The sequence below is a fragment of the Callorhinus ursinus genome, unplaced genomic scaffold, assembly GCF_003265705.2.
Source record: "Callorhinus ursinus isolate GAN/ISIS: 27379988/994484 unplaced genomic scaffold, GSC_fseal_2.0 scaffold16, whole genome shotgun sequence".
Lineage (NCBI taxonomy): Eukaryota > Metazoa > Chordata > Mammalia > Carnivora > Otariidae > Callorhinus > Callorhinus ursinus.
Window position 1 is genome coordinate 39,849,926 of NW_027397078.1, and position 21,316 is coordinate 39,871,241.

General features: G+C 43.6%; 1 protein-coding gene across 1 annotated transcript in view; it reads left to right on the forward strand.

The window, feature by feature from the left end:
* Positions 1–21,316, forward strand: part of PUDP (pseudouridine 5'-phosphatase) — a 365,242-nt gene that overhangs the window by 276,779 nt on the left and 67,147 nt on the right. Inside the window, exon 6 of the transcript XR_012381076.1 lies at positions 2,984–3,089. The gene's annotated coding sequence lies outside the window, so the exon portion shown is untranslated. The remainder of the gene's footprint in view (positions 1–2,983; positions 3,090–21,316) is intronic.

Here is a 21,316-nt window from a genome sequence, read left to right on the forward strand (position 1 = left end):
ATCCATCCATCCATCCATCTATCCAGCCATCCATCCATCCATCCATCATATCTATCTGTCTGTCTAATCTATCTATCTACCTGTCTATGCATCCATCCATCATCAGTCTATGCATCAACTATGTATTACCTATCATGTATCTCCCTATCTACCAAATTATTAATCACTTATTTATCATCTATCTACCTATCTTTGCATCCATCCGTCATCAATCTATGCATCAACTATTTATTACCTATCATCTATACCGGATTACTAATCACGTATTTACCGTCTATCTACCTATCATCTCTTGATCTGTGTATCATCTATCGATCTATCCATCTCTGTTAAACACACAAAAAGCCTACCAGAACTCCTGATTATTTTCCTCCCCTCACATCCCGTATACAATCTATTATGAGATACCCCTGGCCCTGTCTATGTTCTGTCTGGCCACCGCTGCCATGGTAGCCCAGACGGCCTTGAGCTCTCATTCCTACACCACTCTGCTGGTCTGTCTCTTGCTGCTTCTCCTCGCGCTTCCCTCACTGCTATATGTTCACACTGCAGACGGAGTGAGTTTTGGCAAAAACACATCCCAGCTGAACACCCTCCAAAGCCTTCCCATTAAGCCCAGGAAGACACACAAACTCGTGCCCAAGACCCCAAGTCTCCAAGTGTCCCTGCTTCCTACTCACCTCTTGAGCCTCTTCCCTTCCTACTCCACTCTTTACTCACTAGCCTCTGACTGGTCCTTTCTTCTGTCCTATGAAGTGACCAGCCCCCTTCCTCAGGCTCTGCATCTTCCTGGCCCCTGTCAACATGAGGAGAGTCCAAGTGTCATCTCTGCCGGGGAAACTTGCCCAACCACTTGTCGAGAATATCAGCTCTACCAGCCAACTCAGAATCACTTGGAATCTCCTGGGACATTGTGACCATCCCATCTCTTTCAAATCCTCCAACATACGAGACACCACGGTGGCATAAGTCATTGTGCTTTATTGTATGAATAGGCTTCACGAGAGTGACCTTACCTGTCCTTTTCACCGCCCTGTGCCTGCCCTTAGAACGTTTATCAACACATAGTTGGTGCTCACCAAATGTTTATTGCATGCAGGTTTAATTCTTTTGTTATGAACTAAGATAATATTTTTTTAAAAACCCTGAGGTTATATACAAACTAGGTCTTATTTTCTGTCATAAGCACAGGCTTTAGGAACGAAAGTATAGTAGCCAAACTGTTGAGAAAACATCGGTCTGCTTCAAGATTCACAAGTGAAACTTTTCCCAAGCTTTTTGTGGTAACTATAAAGATAATCCTTGAGTCTAATGATTAACATAAGTGCAAACAATTTAACCGTAAGTATATATTAAATTCAAGTATCAAAGATGATTCGTATCAAGTATCAAAGACAATATAAAAGAAAGTCATTAATGGCCATACTGTTCCATCCTCAGCAAATGAGAAATTATATTTTCATTTCGGGGCTGAGGTTATTATGCTATAAACACTAGGAAACTGTGTAAAAGAGTTTCAGGGAAAAGTAATGACCTACAGTTACATAAAGGATTGTGTAGTGGAAAGAAATCCTTTTCTTCTGAGACCCCAGTAATAAAAGACAGGTTAACAAGAGAAAAACAGACAGACGTTTATGAACACATCTACATCCTGTATACATGAGGGATACCCAGAAGAAATGGATCATCCAAAGAAGTAGCTTTAGAATTCAGAATCTTTTTTTTTTAATTTTGTTTATTTATTTGTCAGAGAGAGAGAGCACAAGCAGGGAGAGGGGCAGGCAGAGGGAGAAGCAGGCTTCCCGCTGAGCAGGGAGCCCGATGGGGGACCCTGGGATCATGACCTGAGCCAAAGGCGGACGCTTAACCGACGGAGCCACCCAGGTGTCCCAAACCATAAGAGACTCTTAAGGATAGAGAACAAACTGAGGGTTACTGGAGGGAGATGGGTGGAGGTTGGGTCAGATGGGTGATGCGTATTAAGCAGGGCACTTGTTATGACAGGCAGTGGGTGTTGTAAGTGATGAATTACTGAATTCTACTTTTTTTTTCAAATGTTTCCAGATTTTATTAAAAGCTTATCATTTAATATTATATTTGTAGAGTTCATCCGTATATTTGTACATATTTCTTGTTTATTTTAAAGTCTGTTACTATTCCATTGTTTGGCTCTATGATATTATATTTTTATGCCTTTAATGTACATTTAATAATTTCCAGTTCTTGCTTTTCATAGAAAACCATACTTTGATAAATGCTCTTTTACCTGAAATAACCTTACTTTTTTTTTAACACATCAAGAAAACTAAATACATGATTGTGCACATTCATCACAAAATAGTTAGAATCACACAATTACAAATCAGATCATGAACGATAAGTTTAGAGCCTCCTTTAGCCCTGCCATTTTTTTTTCCATTCAGTACGTGCCCTCCTTCATACCCATCACCAGGCTAACCCATCCCCCCACCCCCCTCCCCTCTAGAACCCTCAGTTTGTTTCTCAGAGTCCATCGTCTCTCATGGTTCATCAGGGAAACCCTGACCCTCCACCTGCTGGTTTTCAAGTGGCTAGAGCTCACAGTCATCACATTTGTCATCACAGTGGCATATTTTGTGGTGGCGTGTTCTGCTACCCTCCAGTTGTGTCCATTGGATTGGTTTCAGCAGTAATGCCACAGAATTAAAAAAAATAATAACAGTATTCCACAGCACAAAAAGCAAAACACAATGGAATAATAAGAGACCAAGCAATGGGGAAATACTCTCTAACAATGACACAGACATTCTATTTCTTCCCTCGGTGTCTACCTCAATAAAGAGGTCAAAACATGATGATCTGTACCGGTGCTCACAGCTGCAAATAGCAGACATTCAGACCTTTAAGCTTATATTCAGCAACCAGCCCGAGGTCCAAAGGGTTTGAGACCAGAGCAAGCAGTTTTGTGTTCTCTCATCATGATTTACATTCTGCTTTATTTTAGGTACTCACAATTCTGACTACGTGTTGCTTGATTCTCAAGTGGATTTTTGAGCAGCCATCAAATCATGTCTGAGGTCTGTCTACTGAGGCGAAGTCACATAAAGCAGGTAAACCGTGTGAAATTTGACCAATGCCATGATGATAGGCTGTTGCTATAATCTTCTGGTGTAAATCAACCTTCAGGGGTGGGGTGGGATGGGGAGAGAATGCTCAGGACGGAAATGGGGAATCTGCTGGAAGTGTTCTCCATCATGGTACAGAGCAGAAAGTTGAGAAAAAACATGGGTTTTGAAAGGAATATAATGAGTATCTTTCTACCGAATAAGATCTAGGAGGTGGTGGGGATATTTTATAAGATCCTGAGGAACGAGACCCAGGGATTAGGTGGATGTATTGACAGTGGGCTGCAGATAAGGGGCAATCAAGGGGGCTCAGATGGGCCAGTGAGCAACTCCCAACTTTGAGAATGCGTTAGATGTTTTAATCTGGTGTGCAGCAAAGGGCAACGTACTCTCCTGTCCCAGTCAGAGGTCTGTACATACAGAGACTCAAAGCATCAGAGAATGTTTGGAATATCTCAAATCTGCACTATGACTTCTGTGAACACAAAGGTGGGTGCTGTTGCAAAGAATCTATACAGAGTAATAGGAATTATTCATCCAGAAGGTGTCTTGTTCTTGTCTTTTTCTTTAGTTTTCCCTTTATCTCTCTCTCTCTCTCTCTCTCTCTCTCTCTCTCTCTCTCTCTCTCTTTTTTTCCTTTCAAGACACTGCTGGGAATTTCACCCAGAGAAGCTGAGATCTATATGAGACCGGTCCATGTCTTATATAGATGTTCTTCTTCTTGAAGTGGGACTCATGATCTTAATAAACATCTTGTGTGTGTCTCTGCTTGATGTCTGTTTCTGCTCCAAGATTTTAAACTCTAAGAGCCAGGCATCAAATATCTCTCTCTCCCTGTTGTTATGTGCTTGGATCGAGCCTCTGGTTGGGCTCATAGTACATGATCAGTAAACGGGTACTGAAGAAGCGAGTGAAACATGGGATGGTGTTGAGTCGACACTCGCATTGAGCCAACAAGGAACTATACTATAAATGCTCTGGGGTTTTAGAAAGAGAGAACAGTGCGTGGAGTATTCATGGACGTGGTTCCATCTTGGCTCAGACCTTAAATGGTGGATGAAATTTCGAGGGAAAGACCTTGAACATCGCCCAATGAACATGAGCAAGGTATGTTGTGGTTACATCACGCAGAATGTGCATGGGGGGAGAAGAGAAAGAGTCTCACTCCCTTGAAAGAAAGACACGTATGGTAGGTAGGAAACCACTCAAGTCTACAAATGGCTTGCCGTCAAACCCACATCCGTTTTATCAGAGATGCTGCCCAGTTTGTCCTTCCGTATAAAATATCTTCCTTATAAAGTTCCTAGAGTTTTTATTTGGTGTGTGTGGGGAAGCTGCGATGAAAGCATATTACGGTTCAAGCGTTTGGCATGTTGCTCATTTCTTGCGTCAAGCTAAGACAGCGATGGGGAAACAAAGCACAAGTTTAAAACATTAAGGACTGAAAGGCAAATTTTCTGGACAGGAAAGTTACATAGTGATTCCTGGTTGCACGGGAAGGAGTCTCAAACCTACTGGATGCGTGTGAGGTCAGGACACCCTCCCGGGAGATAATGCAGTGAAGGTTAAGAAGTGGCAATTGCTATGAAAATGAAGAACATCAATGAGAGTAATATAATTTGTAGGGGAATGCTCAAATACTGAAATGGCAAGTGTCTTGCAAACGCATCCCTGGGCAATAGGAAATTCGCTGATGAATTTTCTCACCCATAGGTGACGCTACTTGGCAGGTAGAGGCATTTTAAAAGAAAAGCAGAATAAAACCTCAGGTAATGCAACGTAATGATTTAGTAACTTCAGTAACATCTATACAGATGCCTGTATAGAAAGGACCATATCTAATATTAGCCCATACTGAGTCTAAGGAGAAAATCCGTTTTGAGTCGTCACTGATGGAATCAAATCAGAGTTAACATTTCAAGTCCATCAAATCAGTTTGAATAACGAATCGCTCTTTGGTAAAACGTTCATGTTGGTGGAAGGGAAGATGGCAGTCGGTGGGATCACAGGTGTCTCTGGGAAGGGATTTAAATTTAGTTTTTCATGCCAGCCGTGCAAAGTACAGTGTGGTGGGGAGACCCCGGGGTTGTGGTCAGTGTTTGTGGGAGACGGAGAAGCCACCGCTGCAGGTGGTGAGCCCGAGTTCCGTTTTGCGTTTGGTTCTTTGCGGGCATCGGTCTCCTGTCTCCTGGCATGTGTCTCCCGGCGTCGGCGACGGCTCCGTCATGGACACGTTCTCCGCTATCTCTGTCGTGAATGAGAGGCATGCCTACACAGGCGGCACGTTCATGTTCACGTGTGCAGAGACTAGGCTCTGACCTGACAAAAACAAGGTTCCGAGAAGTCAGGGTAAGGGGGGCGGTGCGTGCAGAGGAAATACAGAAGCTAACCTGTCAGCAAGGAAGTCTCTATTATTGTGGATTAGGGAATAACCTCGTGAAGCCAGAGTCAGACTCCAGAGAGGCCTCCACTGTTATGTGCTGGATGAGACAGAACGTGTGGGTCAACTACAGCGAGCACGTGGCTTCGCCCCTTTGACAAGGGGATGGCTCGAGGCCATGATGCCGTAGACTTGTGCCCCTCTTCTTAGAATCTGGGTCCTCTCAGACCCAGTCAGTCAGTTCCCTGCAGCGTCCCAGGCATGCAATCTGATTCCAGGAGGAGGAGGCCAGCCCTGACCTCTGGGATCGTGTCCAGTACTTACCACCTTGCGGATACCCAGCGTCAAACACAAACGACGTAAGCACCCCTCTACCCAGGACAGCCCAGCGAATAACACGCCAACGGCAGAATGGAACAGGGCACATCATCCACTTGCTGGACGATGATTAGGGGGATGCCTTCGTGGAGCCTCAGCCTCAGGGCACCTACCCCGTGTAAAAACACAGGCCTGCCATTCTTGAATCCTAAATGGAGAAGTCCAGCCATCTCTAACGCTCCATAAATAAGAAACCCATTCATCGCTTCATTGTTCACTACCCAACGTGCATTGCCAAACGATCGCCTGCTGATTAAGAAGCTTGCACTAATTCCCGGGGCTCACACAATGCACTGCTTGCAAATTCCCTCTTCTCCCAATTTCCCGAGGGAGGGAGTGGGGCCCGTTACATGTGCAGAACCTCAGGACTCACGTTTCAGAAACGATGCACATGGGCTTGATAGCAGGAGAAGCATCCTTGAGAAATTACCTAATCTGATAAGGTAAACTCAGATTTTCCGTTGAACCTACCAACCCTCATATTTTGAAAATGCTGCCTAATCTCACTGCACACAGAACACAGAGGACATTTCTTCCTTTCTCTATCCAACGACACTCTAATCGATGACCAGGCTGCTCTCCGTGGGCTCCAACATGCCCGGGAAAGGCCAGACCCAGGGTGGGTGTCATTACTGCCGTTTCTCGGTCTCGTCAGGAATCTCAGACAGGTCTTAAAATGGCCCAGTGCTCAGACACAGAGTCCTACTGTCTCAGGCGGGGTTTGCCTTCAGAGGGGAAAACGGGGAAGGAGCCCCAGGCACCCGGGGTTTCCCTGCTGGGCGGGGACACAGCCTCGTCCAATATGGCCCACGTTCCCAGGAATGACCCGCACATTGCTGACACCCAGGAGAGCCTGTGTTTTGTCTCGGGTGGTCCAGACGGGATTGGGTTTTATGGGATCCGGAAAGCCTGTGTGGCACATTCAGAAGAAATAAGCCCCTTGCGAAATGACTTTCCTAAGCATTTCTGTTTACTGGTTTGTCAGGTTCAGGCCCGACTATTTCAGGTAGGCTTCAACCTGCCAGGCATCTGAAAACAACCACTCCTGAAAGCAGGGCCTCAACTTTGAGATGACCAACATTTTGGGCCAGGTGATTCTCTGAGTGGGAGGGTTGTCTGTGCCTTGTGAGACGTGTGGTGGCATCCCTGGCCTCTATCCCCGAGATACCAGCCCTGACCTCCAGCAATTTCGGAAACCAAAGATAACCCCAGTCATTACCAGATATCCCCCACTTGAGAGCCACTTCCCTAGAATTATTTCCCCTGGGACTTTCTGAAGGAGACAAAGATGTATTGAGATGAGAATTATGGATCTCACACCCCAGATCCTTAAGGGTCATGTGTGACAGGTGGTGTCTGTCCCTACAACAAAATCAAGGCAGCACAAAGACCAACGCTTTAACCTCGAGGGGGATTCAGAGAGGCAGGAACTTTTCCTTCTGTGGTTGTGTATCAATACCTTTATCTCTCAAAATTGGGGAATAGTGGCATTTGGGGGAAATGCTGTAGGCAGGGGCATCCCAAGGAAAGCACCACACGACACCAAGTCCTCATGTCTCAATGATCACAAAATGGGACACCATGATCGGTGACGCACAGCCTCTTGGAGGGATATGCATCTCTCGAGAAAAAGACAAATCTATATTACCTGGACATCCTGCAATGCCAGGCCCATAAAAGTTTGATGAATGAATGCTGTCTTCTCTAGTGGGTCATGCCAACGTGCTTCCTTCCCTCCTAGTGGGATATGGCGTGTGTGCATGGATAGTTGGCTGAATGGATATTTCCTCCCATAGGTAATGAGATAAGATGTCCCTCCCTCCCACTTGGATTTTTACTGTTGCTGTTGTCCTTGGTTCTGTGTGTGTATATGTGTGTGTGTGTGTGTGTGTGTGTGCGCGCGCGTGCGCGCACATCTTTGGTTGGCTGGCACATCCTCCTGAGATGAGATACTTGGGGGAGGGGGTGCACTTGTTATCATTAATCAAAGGAGCCGCACCCATGCAAGAACACGCTACGGAACATGAAGATGGGGACTTTCCTTTCCCTTGATTTCACAGCACCGCCATGGTGATAGTTAGAAGCTACAAAGCCTTGAAGTTGAGTGAGGAGGCTGAAGGTCAGCCACGGGCCATAGGTCTGGTCCAAGGGCAATTCAGATGCTGGGGATCTGAGCTTTGTATTGTGCTGGGAAGTGCAAGAACGTGGAAGTTAACGAGAGGAACAGTGGACAGCGATGAAAGCCACCTGGCTGACAGACTCAGTGGGTGCCCACCAGAATACGACCAGAGGTGTGCCCCCTACTCCCCTCTTTGTGTCCTAAATAGCCATTTGGAGCTCACTGCTTCCTGCACACCACATTCTCCATAATGGGCTCCTTGCCTGAGTCCCCGTCATCTGAGTCTTCCAGGCTGACACCAAGGGCAGGGAGAGAATGTCCCCGGAGCCTTTTCTGCCTTTCTCTGTGGGCACACTGAAGCTTCGCTTTCATTCCCTCCGAGAGCACATGCTCAGAATAGCTGACATTCCCAACATTCATAAGGCGGGTCAGTAATAAATTATTGAGTAACACATAAAGGCCCTTCCAGAGCCTGGGAAATGGGCTTGGAGAGAGGGCTTGCGAAGCCCAGCGTCATAAATGAGCTGTGTTGTTGGGCGCACCGCTGTCCCCTCTTCCTGATCTTTCGTTGCTCGATGCTGTTCCTAAAAATAGCCCATAATTAGCAGCGGTCACAAAGCGCGCTCTTATGGGTGCTTGGTATATTTTAACCCCGGTGGAGTCAGTGTGCCACGCTCTGGTTCGAGTTGGTTTTCCAGTTTGGTATTCAGAGAGCTAATTCATTTCGTGGCAGGCACCACTGCATTCCTGATCAGCCCCTGACAATGAACACTGTCTGCATAACAAATGTGTCTTTCTCAGGCTGCAGCAAATCCAAAGTGATTAACAGGAAAGAAAGGCTGCGGGTTTCCAACCAATACCTCCGTTTTTATTTAAGCCTGCATTGGTCAGCTCCGCCCGAAAGAAAGCCTCTTGCTTACTTTTTTATTTTTCCTTCTCCCTGGGGGGGGGAGCCCCTTTTCCTGCTGGGCTGCTCGCCCTTGAAGAGCTGCCTTCTGCACTCCACATGCAAATGATGCTCTGCTCCCTGCTTCTGACATTTAGGGAAGCAGACGCATCCAAAGGGGGCTGAATCACACCTCGTGTCCCTTGGAGCAAGCCCGGAGTCACCACGTTTCTTCCAGGACGAGGGAGATGCTCGGGTGGATGGGGAGGGCTTTAACTCTTGAAATCAAGCCTCTTTGCGGCAACAGGCTGAGGGAGGCTTGCCCGGAGACCCATGGCTACAGGGGCATCCCTCCTCTCCTCAGCCGCCCCATCAGGAAACACAGAGCTAATCCCATTTGCCGTGGGAGCATGGGTCCTGGTGCAGGTTGAGGGTGTCTTCGGGTTTCCCTTTTTTACACTGCCCCCTTAGCAAGTCCTCCCTTTGAAACTCTGGGGACAGTGCCCATTTCACCAGGAAAGAGAAAAGGGAACGAAAAGACAGACGCCCCTCTCTGCTTCCGTAAGCAGTCCAAAGCACTCTGTTTTTTACAGATCCCATGCCTTCTCGTTTGGGGCTCATGAAAACATGCCAAAATCTCCTCTGATCTGCTCCAGAATCGTCTTTTCGAAACCCATCTTTGTTGCAAGAAATATCATTGATGGTGCAGGGACTGGGTGGGCAAAGGATCTTTTAAAGCTATGAAAGAAGCTCTATAGCCTATTATCATTGGCGGCACCTCTCAAGGTTTAGAAATTTCCCTAATTGAGAGCGAAAGCCAAGACTTGTTACGGGCAACTTGTGGAAATGGACGGTATTACTTATGTTCACATTGGTGTCCTAGTTTCCAGTGAAGTAGGGACCAAGCTATGGAGGTTTGGAAAAGACAAAGCACTACCAAGTATGTCTGGCACCTTACTGTATCTGTTGGCTTGCTCGGTTTTGCTTTTCTATTTCTCCGCTGCCTCTTCTGTAGAAAGGTTTTGGGGTGACCTCCGTAAAGAGGGATATAAAATAGCACAGCATAAACATGGAAAGGCCTAGGAAGCAAATATGCTAACCGACAATATTAAATTTTCCCCTTAACTCTGCATCAGGGGCAAAAAAAAAAAAAAGGAAGTAGAGGGAGGAATTATTTACAGTTTTTGTTATCAGGAAGATGCAACAAGGCTGTGTTCCTCCTCATACCTGGGATGTCCTCCAAACGTATGTTTTATGTTAAGTGCTCTGGGAACTTGTTTTGGGTTCTTGATTCTTATCGTCTCAGACTGGGCAGGTTGTTTTGTTCTATGGTATCTGTACACTTGATGTCACACCGTCAAGACAAGAAGAGTTTTCCACGTTCACTAGAATTTATCAAGTTCAAGTATTCATTTATTAGAGTCTCCACATCTGTGCGCCTTATTCCTCGGCTGCTTTTTCCCACATTTTTCCTTGTTTGGGCTTTTTTTTTGACTGTACAAACCAATGACAGAGCAAAATTGCTGTGCATAAAAACCAGCATACAAGGGGCGCCTGGGTGGCTCAGTCGGTTACGCATCTTGATTTTGGCTCAGGTTTGTGGGATCTCAGGGTTGTGGGATCGAGCCCTGTGTTGGACCCCATGCTCATTGGGGAGTCTGCTTTAGCTTCTCTCCTTCTGCCTCTCCCCCCTCCCATTGTGCACACACGCTCTCTCTCAAATAAATAAATCTTAAAAAAAAAAAACAAGCATACAAGCAAGGTAAAAATTCTTAGTGGACTCAAACCAAACCTAATCATATAACAGTGATGCATTCCCTCATCCATGGCTTTTCTAAGAAGTGGAATATAATCTAGGAATATACTGTTTACAAACCCTACGTGAGATGAAAGGACACCCAGAAATTTGAGTTGTGGGTTCAAATAGGCACGGAACTATGCACATGCAAAGAACAAAGATTCTGTGGCCCCTTAAGAATTCAGAGCCAAGAACACCGCTTAAGGCAGACTTATTAAAGCTTCGTATCAAATGAGGATATTCCTTGGCGGGGCATCCCCTAGGAGTGAACTTCTCAAAGCAGCGGAGAGAGTCAGGAAAATATGTCAGAAGTTGCATTGTGTTTCAGTGAATGAGTGCGTTCCCCACTTGTTCATTCTCTCACCTGATGATGCTGAACCGCTCTGCGAGCTCTCTTCAGTTGTAGACAGGGAAACCACGGACTGAGAAATTAAATAGCTGGCCAGAGCATCCTAAATATTGAAAAAAAAAAAAAACACAGAGGGAGACTGGAAATCTAGAGCATGCATACGGTTCTATATTTATCCTCCCCCCAACCCCGATTTGGGAAGTAAATCAACCCATAATTGGTGACACAGCAACAATGGGCTAGGCATCACCAATGTTCCCTATCATCTTCCTCACTTGGGATGTATGAAAGTATCCATTTTCCACGCACAGAGAAAACCCACACCCACTGAATTAACCAACCCCGTGTAAAGGAGGAAGGGGTCCGGACTGTAATCTGCTAATTATAATTCAAAACTTAACCAATGGAAATATTCAGACATGTTGGCAAACATTTATTGCCAAGAATATTCACTGAGTACTATTTATATTAGGCAAAAAGAATGGGAAGACCCAAATGTTGTCCCCACCCCCCAAAAGGAACAGTTAAATACAAAATGGGCCTGTTTTGTTTTAGAATCACATATACAGGTATTTAACTGTACTTTCAAATCATGATTCACAATGTGGGAAGATGCACAGGATGTAGGATTAAGTGAACACATTGCAGGTGATGCAATTGTGTGGAGGGCATCAGTTCCGAAGTCGTAAAGTCCTCCGGAGGACTTGCTTAAAATGGGGACTGCCCTTCTCCACCCTGGGGGTTTCCGATTAAGTAGATCTCACATGGGAAACAAGAATTTACACTTCTAACAAGTTCCCGGCTAATGCCCAGGGACCCCACTGAATTAAACAAATATGTATCAGGAGTGTTAACAGAGACAACCTGCCTTGTAGGACCATCCTTGTCCACTCTGGGTGGTGACAGAACTCAGTGGGGTACTTTTAAAAAATAGCAGTGTCCAGTGGCAATGTGAGGTGGTACAGCCACTGTCAAAAACATTTCTTCAATAAATTAAAAATGCAAGTAGCCTATGGTCCTTCAGTTCCACACCTAGGCATAGATCTAAAAAAAATGTAAACAGGTGTCCAAACAGAGGTATGCCAGTGAACATTCATAGCCGTGCTAGTCACCACCGGCAAAGGTCGAAGACAGCCCATATGTCCGTCAACAGATAACGGATCCACAAAATGTGGTCCAGCCCCTCTGTGGAGTAGTGCTGGGCCATAAAGAGCAATAACCTTCTGACACCTGCTACCGTGCGGCTGATCCTTGAGAGCCTCAGGCTGAGTGAACAGAGCCAGACACAAAAGAGCAGATATTGTATGATTCTATGCATATCAAATGTCCAGAATGGGAAGATGCATAGGGGCAGAAAGCAGTTTACTAGGTTGCCGGGAGGATGCTGAGGTCCGGGGGTATCAGGGAGTGACTGCCTCATGGGTACAGAGTTTCTCTGGGAGCCATGAAATGTGCCGAAACGAGGTCGAGTTCATGCTTGTGAATGTGCTAGAAGCTACTAGGTTGTACATTTTTAAATGGTTAATTTTATGTTCTATTAATGTCACCCCCAATTTAAAAAAAAAAATGTCCAGACAGTGTCCTAGAGATACTGAATTCATCGTTCTGGGACCTGGCTGTTTTCTTTTATTTAATTTTTTAAAGATTGATTGATTTATTTTAGAGAAAGAGATGGAGAGAGAGCGAGCAGGAGGAGAGGAAGAGGGAGCATCCCAAGCAGACTCCCGATGCGGGACTCGATCCTGCGATCCCGAGATCATGACCCGAGCTGAAAGCAGGAGTCAGATGTTTAACTGACTGAGCCACCCAGGCGCTCTTGGGCTAGTTTAAAAGCTTTTCAGGTGATTATAATGTGCAGCTGTGCTTGACTTGGTGGGGATTCAAACACACTAACTAAGGACGGACAATACCGGGTGGTTCGAATGAAGGAGGAACAAAGCACGGGAAGACGGAAGCTGCAACTTTCGTGGGTGGTCCCCATGCCTTTGCTTCTCAGTGTCTATGGACCAGCAGCATCAGCCCCACCTGGGAGCTTGTCAGAAAGGGGGCCTCTCCAGCCCCATCCCCAGGCCTCCAGAATGATAATCTGCTTTTTAATAACATCGTGCAGCCCTTCCAACATCGTATTTCATGCAATGCAGGTGTGTGGGAGGTTGTTATTCTCCCCAGACAGAGTTTCTCCTGCCCAACGCAGTTGGGAAATGCTGGTTGGAAGCATGTGAACCACATTCATACGGTTCTGTATCTCTGAGCTTTTGAGGAGCGCCTGCATCTGACAGCCTTCCATGAGTGTTGTAGCGTTTGGCTTGCAGTCAAATCACAAACCGTCTGAAAAATGGAACTCCTTTTAAAGGAACACGTGACAATTCTGGGGGGCACTGGTCTTCTACAAGGATAACTCTGCTCCAGGACAGTTCTGAATCTTCTGCACCTGCTCCATCCCAAGTAAAGCTTCAGAAACCATAGACATAGACGAACCACAGAGTGCACTAAAGCGTGGGTCTTAAAACAAGGGGGAGTTTGGGAAAAGGGGCAGGATCCCTTCATAACATGGCTCTTTGTCATCCTAACCCTTGGAACATTCAGAGGTTTCAACCCTACCGTCAAGGTAAGCTAGGAAGATAGCACACCCATACTGAGCATGTTCCTGAGAAATTCTCAACTTTCCAGTTAACTCCGAGCGCTGCGGACTTTTCTACCAAATCTTTCCAGGCAGCACTGGAAACGCCCAAGGAAAAGTTTAATATGTGTTTTTGAAGTCCATCTTGAGATGACTCAATTTCTATAAATAATAAAACTACCCAAACAGGAAAGAAAGTTCATGAACTTTTGGAGGGAAAGTCAACAGCCCTCTTTGTCCCATCAATGAACTTTTTTTTTTTTTTTTTGGCCCCTCTGTATTTCCCTGAAAGTCTGACAAGCCACACTCCAATTTGTTTTTCTGGAAATGGCTGGAAATATCAATGTAATTTTTAACCCATGTGAAATATTCAAGAAGTAGGATGCATGCAAGCCTCCGAGGTCAAACATGAAATTGGTCCCAATATTGAAGGGATGAAAAATGATTTTCCCCGTTGTGTGTATCAGTCTGTTATTATGAGTTCATAGATGGGATTCTGACTCTGCAACCCCTCAGACCAGAGGTGCCCTTCACTTTCACATCTCTGCAAGATTCATGAATTGATTAAAATAACCATTTTTAGAAAAATGAGGACAGATTTTTTTCCCCATTTAATAGAGTCAAAAGAATTCCCATCCATGCCCACACACTTCTGAACTCAGTTAAACTGATTTCCATAGACTTAAGAGGTAGAGAACACAAGTGATGAACAAACTGTGCACAGGAACCAGCGAGCAAATTCACTAGCAGCCTGCCGTTGCATAACCATTGGTCAGGTTCTGAATGATTTAGAAAGTGGCGTTCCATCCTTAATGCAGGTGGGCACGGTGTGAGTGAAATGTAGCCCGAAATACCGTTTGGGAGGAAACAGCCCCAACTTAAATGCTGGCAATCTATCCGTCCGCGCTCTCCTTTCTTCCTTGCTGTCATTACACAAAGACATCTCTTACAGGTGAAGTTAATTTGTGATAGAGAATGTGCCACCATGTGATGAGTGTTAACGTTTTTGGTAAATGTTAGAGACGAACTTATGACTCTATCAGGAAGCCCTAAAAACAAACATGGTGCCTGCGTCCAACCTCACCTGCCTCTGTGGTCTTGAAAAAACTATCTACGCACTCTGGGTCTCTGGTTCCTTACCTCCAAACAAGGGTCAGCAAACTTTCCCTGTAGAGTACAGTTAGTACACGTGTTCGGCTTTTTAGGCAGTGCAGTCTCTGTCACATAGACCCAGTTGTGCCATTGTAGAGCAAAACCCACCGTAATACATAACGACAATACATGTATGAGTATGGCCAGATTGGCCCAGCGCGTCATAGTTTACCCATCTTTGGAGTCACTCTCCCAGGTCTTATTAATATCCTGTGATGGGAAGGCAAGGATAGAGGGAAATTCAGAATTTGCTTGAGCTCTTTCATCTCCCTGCACAGGAGACAGCTCCCTTTTGTCAAGGTAAAGACCCCGAAGGGGGGAAATACACCATCAAAATAGAGCCCACACAATGGGGAAGATGTATCTACATCAGTCAGTCACATGTCCTTTAAGCTTGTCACGCCCAAGGCAGGCTGAAAGAAACCATCTGTAGAACAGAATGTGCCTCTAATTTATCTTCCTTTTAGATCACTTGGGTTCCACAGGTGAAAAGACCCCAGCAAATGCTGGGAAACTGTTTCCTCATATTGGTTCTCTCTGGCCATCCCAATTGCTATTTATTTAACTCTGACAGAGAGCCCAGCTGCCAGGCTCTCCCGGAATCCTGTCCAACAGACTCCATGAGTTTGTGATGGTTCTCTCTAAAGCAGCCTTCCAAGCCGCAAGAAGATGCAGCCGTGATCACAAACCTTTGCCATCTTCTCAAATCCAGTAAAACTCAGACAATGAAAAAGACAAACTCACAACACAGGTGATCAGATGAGAGCCTCCCTGGCAAGATAAACAAGAAGTGAACAAGAGAGGAGAAGAATAATCCTGATTTTTATTTTTGAATCATGGAATTGAAATGGAGACTCCTGACAGCCTGCCTTGTTTTCTTCGGTGTCTTGGTGATAAAGAGTCGCAGGTTTCCTCCCGCCTGCGCCTGTGGATTAATGAAGGGCAAGACAGGCGTTGCAGAGCTGCGAAGCGGAATGACCTTACCTGATAAGACTGTTCTTCCTTCTCTGCTGAAGGTGAGCAGGGCATTCAGGACGCGGCCAACTGTTTTCCCCATACCTTAATGAGAAAAACTGACCTGCTTATTTACCAGCGGTCTCCTTTGTTTCTAATCCAAATAATTTCTGCAGAATCTTTGTCTTTTTACATGTCCAAATCAGGCTGGAGCCGCTCAAGTATGGCTTATCTTTGACCAACTACAGGGGATCAGGTTGGGAGGAGTAACCCCAGCCTTCTGGGACACTCATGAAACGGGAGCGCACATTTGTACGCTGTTCAACACCCATTCTTAGGAGTGTGGGGATAAGAAAATGTGACAGCTCAAGCTCTATGCTGGTCTAAGTGGCTCTTTTTCTATACTGGAAAAATGTGGTACTCTAGTATTTCACGTTTAATGGAGGGCAGCCTGTCCTGGTTTCAACAGGGTGGCCACTTTTCTGGGATGAAAACAATGCAAAAAAAAAAAAACAAAAAAAAAAAACAACCCTCAGCCCACAAAAAGTCATTGCTTACCTGTGAAGAGCTAGCTTTCTACCTATAGAACTTGTACAATAATGTTCTGCCGTTGGGAACGTCCTGTTCAAAATTATTCCATTAAGTCAACATGGGTGCATGTTGATTAGAAGGGAATGATCTCTATTGGGTGTAAAAAAAAAAAAAAAAAACCGAAAAGCAAAAACTAGAATCTCAAATCAATTCCAGCAGTCTAGATACTTTTGATGAATTTTCTGTCAATGATTAGATCTTGCAATTTTTATCTCAAAGAGAATCCTAAAGGTAATAATAGCCAACATCAATGTACCCAGCACCATTCAGAGGAAATAACCTATAATTACTTAGTCCTTCCTACAAACCTGAGGCAAAAATCATCATTATTACCGTTTTAGCTAATCTACTCAAGCAGACACAACAAGCAAGTGGTGAAGCCATTAGAACCAGGCAGTGTGGCTTTGGGTGCATGTTCTTATATCCTACATCATATTGGATGGAAACAGTTTCTCCACCTTGGCACCCCTGACATTTGCAGTAGATGATTTTTTTGTCGTGGGGGATGCCGTGTGCATTACAGGATGAGGATCAACGTCCCTGGCCTTTACACACTGGATCCCAATAGCACCCCCCCCCAACACCACAAATTTCTCCCAGTCGTGACAACCCAGAACGTCTTCAGACATTGCCAAGTGTCTCTAGGACGGGGAGGGGGAAATGGGAATGCAAAATTGCTACTGTTTGAGAAGCACGGATTTAGTATATGGTTCTTCAACACCAGAGGGTTGGAAAGTCAGCTGTGTCCGTGGGTCAGGCAGGTGGTGTAAAGACATGAGTAGGTTCACTGTAACAACGGAGGTTCAGCTGATGGTACTATCAATCTAACTACCGTTCAGTTTAGGGCAACGCAGAGAACAAACAAAATGATTTGCAAGGGTTATCTGTGGCCCATGGATTGCCGTTTGGCCCATGGGTGATTCCTTGGACTGCAGCAGGATTTCTCCACTGTGACCCTTTGAAATTTGGGGCTGGATGAGTCTTTGTTCTGTGTACGTGTGGCAGGGCTGTTCTCTGCATTGTAGGATATTTAGCAGTGTCCTTGACCTCAATCTGACAAATTCCAGTACCACGTCCTCCCATTAATGACAACCCAAAATGGGTCCAAACACTGCCAGGTGTCCTCAGAGAAGGCAAAATTGCCCCAGGTGGAGAACCACTGGTCATGAACCCTGTAAATTTGCCAACATTTAGTTATTCTTGACCTGTACAAATGGCAATTTCAAGTGATCCAATCTAACAGTCTCTCAGAGGTCTCTCAGATGCGTCTTGGCTGATAGGTGAGTTTTTCAGATGGAGGAGAGGGGCAGTAGGCGGTGTAAATGTGAAGTGGAGTCCGGTGAGGCCCAGTCACACCCAGCAACTCCAAGGTGTGAACAGTCTCCAAGGCACTGATGGAGAGAGGCTCAGAGCAAAGTTGCTTAAAAACTCAAGACCAAAGAGTGCACATCACCTTTGTCATTGCTCAAGAAGGCCACTCCATTATTAAATAGAGCTTCCAAGACATTTGGGTGAGTTCTAATGCGCTCCAGAGCTGTGCCATGGAAGCTGGTTCTGAGTCCATCTGTGCTTCATGGATAAACGTGAAAAGACTGTAGCCCTATATTCCAAGGTCGGTAAAGGGCAGCTGCTGTTAAGGGTGAAATGGCTTCATCCTGTCTTCATGAGGAGCAAGGTGAGCGCATTAAAATGGGCTATTATTTCTGCCAGGCTGTGTATTCCACATTCACCACCAACTAATGAGGAAAATAAAATAGAAAGTAACTCCCCTCCCGTGACGTCTTCATTCAGGACGATGCAGGGCCTCATTAATGAACTAGTTCCATAATAAAGCAAGAATTTAGACACATGGCAGGACTGATACCAATCAGCCCTTTCTCTGGCAGGTGAATGGTAAATAGTAATGGCACTTGGTTTTGAGTTTGTTAACAATGGGCCCAACACATGTCATTGTCGGCCAGATCTAGCTACACTAAGTAACTATTCCACAACCTTCCAGTGCTGGGCCATTGGAGTATATTTTTTCTAGTTTGAAATGTAACATTTGTATGAAAAAGACAAAGTGAAGAAAAATCTCACAAATTCTTGACAAAATTTTTATATATTCTGACAATTTTTTAAATGGCATATACCATTTTTATTTTTTAGGATGTATTTATTTTTGTTTGAGAGAGAGGGAGTGTGCAGGGTTGGAGGAGGGACAAAGGCAGACTGGGCACAGAGGCAGACACGGGGCTCAGTCTCACAACCCTGAGCTCATGACCTGGGCTGAAATCAAGAGCGGGACATCCAACTGACTGAGCCACCTAAGTGCCCCAATGTATCATTTTAATGATATCATGCATGTGCCTCCATCCAGTTAAAGGCTCTTCTTTGTTGCTGTTTTTGAAAACAGCTTTATTCCTTTTTTATTGTAATTAAACATGTTATTTTGAGATAATTAGACCTGGAGTTTTGAGGAAAAAAAGAGATGTCACATGTACCATGTATCCAGTTTCCTACAATAGTAATATTTTGCAAAAGTGTAGTGCAACATCACAACCAGGATATGGATATTGATACAGTCAAGATGTATCATATTTCCATCACCACCAAGAAATCTCATGTTAGCCATCAAGAGTTGGATGCTCTACCAACTGGGCCAGCCAGGCACCCCTCATTGTGGTTTTAATTTGTATTTCTGGAATAGCTAATAAAGTTGAACATTTTTTCATGTTCTTCTTTGCCATAGGTATCTCTTCTTCAGTGAAATGTCCGTGTATGTCTCCTGAACTTAGTCTCATTGGATTGTTTGCTTTTCACTGTTGTGTTTTGAGGGTTCTTTATATCTTCTAGATACAAGTGTTTTGTCAGATATATGGTGTACAAATATTTTCTCCCACTCTATAGCTTGTCCCTTTAATAGAATCTTCCACAAAGCCAAAGTTTTGTATCTTGACCAAGACTAATTTATCAATGATTTCTTTTATGGTTTGTGCTTTTGGTGTCACACCTAAGAATAGTTTTATTTCTTCCTTTCTGCTCCTGTCTTTTACTTTCTTATTGCACTAACTAGAACTACCAGCAAGTTGGGTAAGATGATGAGAGTGCACATTTTTGCCTTGTTTTCTGTCTTAGGGAAAACCATTCAGGTTTGCACCATTAAGTATCCTGTTAGCTGCAAGTATATAGCTGTCCTTTATCCAGCTGAGAAAGTTTCCCTCTGTTTCTACTCTTCTGAGATACTTATCACAGATGGATACGGATCTGTCTTTTAATTGGTATATTTAGACCATTTCCATTTAATATAAGTTTTGATATGTTATGCCACTTTTTTTTTTAACCTGCCACTTTTTTTTTTTAACCTGTTTTTTATTTCTCTGTTTTCTATCTCCTTCCTTCCTGTGGGTTACTTGAATTTTATTTAGAATCTCATTTTAGTTTATCTACAGTGATTTTACTGTGTCTTTTTGTATAACTTTTTGGTGGTTTCTCTAGATATTATATATTCATAACTATCCCACAATCTACTGATGTCACCATTTTATCAGTTTTAGTATACAAACTTTGTCTCCCTTCACCTTCTCCCTTTTATATTAAAATTATCTTAAGTATTTTTTTCAGCAGACACTAAGAATGATAGCAGACAATGTTCTGGTTTTTGCTTCAAACCTCAAATATAATTTAGAAAACTCAAGGGGAAAAAATATTTACCCATATTTTTGCGTATTGTATTTTTTCCTTCCTGATGTCCTAAGATTTCTTCCTTTACCATTTCCCTTTTATTTAGAGAATTTATTTTATCCATTATTTGATGTAGGCCTGCTAATGACAAATTCTCTTAGATTTCCTTCATCTGAGAATGTCTTAATTACCCTTCTATTCCTGAAGGATATTTTCACTCAATATAGAAATCTGCAATGACAGGGTTTTTTTTTCTTTCATTATCTGAAAAATATTGTGCCGCTTTCAAGTGGCTTCCCTGGTTTCTTGTGAGAAATCTGCTGTCATTTGATTTTTTTTTCCCTCCTGGGTAAGTTGCTTTTTTGTTTTTTGGGTGTTTTTTGTTTGTTTTTGTTTTTGTTTTTGTTTTTGTTTTTTGGGTGTTTTTTAATTTGTGTGTGTGTGTGGGGGGGTGTCTGTGTGTGTGGCTACTTTCAAGATTTTTCCTCCTGCTTGTTTAGCTTACTTTCAGAAGTTTAATTAAGATGTGTCTTGGCATGGACTTAATGGGGTTCATCCTCTTTGCTGTTCATTCAGCTTCTTGAATTATTCTATGTTCAAACTGGAGAAATTTTCAGCCGTTATTTCTTTTAGGATTTTTTTCAGCCCCTTGTCTCTTATCCTACAGAGAATTTGCCACTTGTGATATCTCTAATTGGGAAATGCAGCTCACATAGTATGGACAAAGAAAGAGTCTGGTATCTCTTCTTGGCTACATCTGTGTGAATCTTATATGGTCCTCATACATAAAATATTTTGCTATGTCACCTTAGTCTTCTCTTGCTAATTTTTGAAGGTCTTAACTAATAAGATGACTCATTAATTTCAGATGGATTTTAGAAAAATTACATGTTCCTAAAAATATCCATTGAGGGTTTTTATTGTCATTATATAAATCTATAACATATTTGGAAATTTTTCCAAATGGAAATAATTAAAATATTCATATTTGGAATCCTGAAACATGTTTTTTTTTGTGTTTGTACAAGTCTAATTTTATATTGCTTAGTGAAGTTTTTTTATTATTCTAGATAGGTTTTAGTATATTTCCTTTTAAGGTTATGTCTAGATTTTTTTGTTTGTTTTAATTTATATTGGGATAGACCCTTTTTAGAGAATATTTTAAAACTAGTTGTTTCTTGTACTTCGGAGAACTGCTGTTTTATTATATTCATTTTGTATTCAGCCATGTTTCTAATTAATGCTATTTGTTATTCAGTAGGATTCAATATTTTTCAGAATATTCTGTATATTTCCTGCTTCCTACTACAGATTCCCAAAAT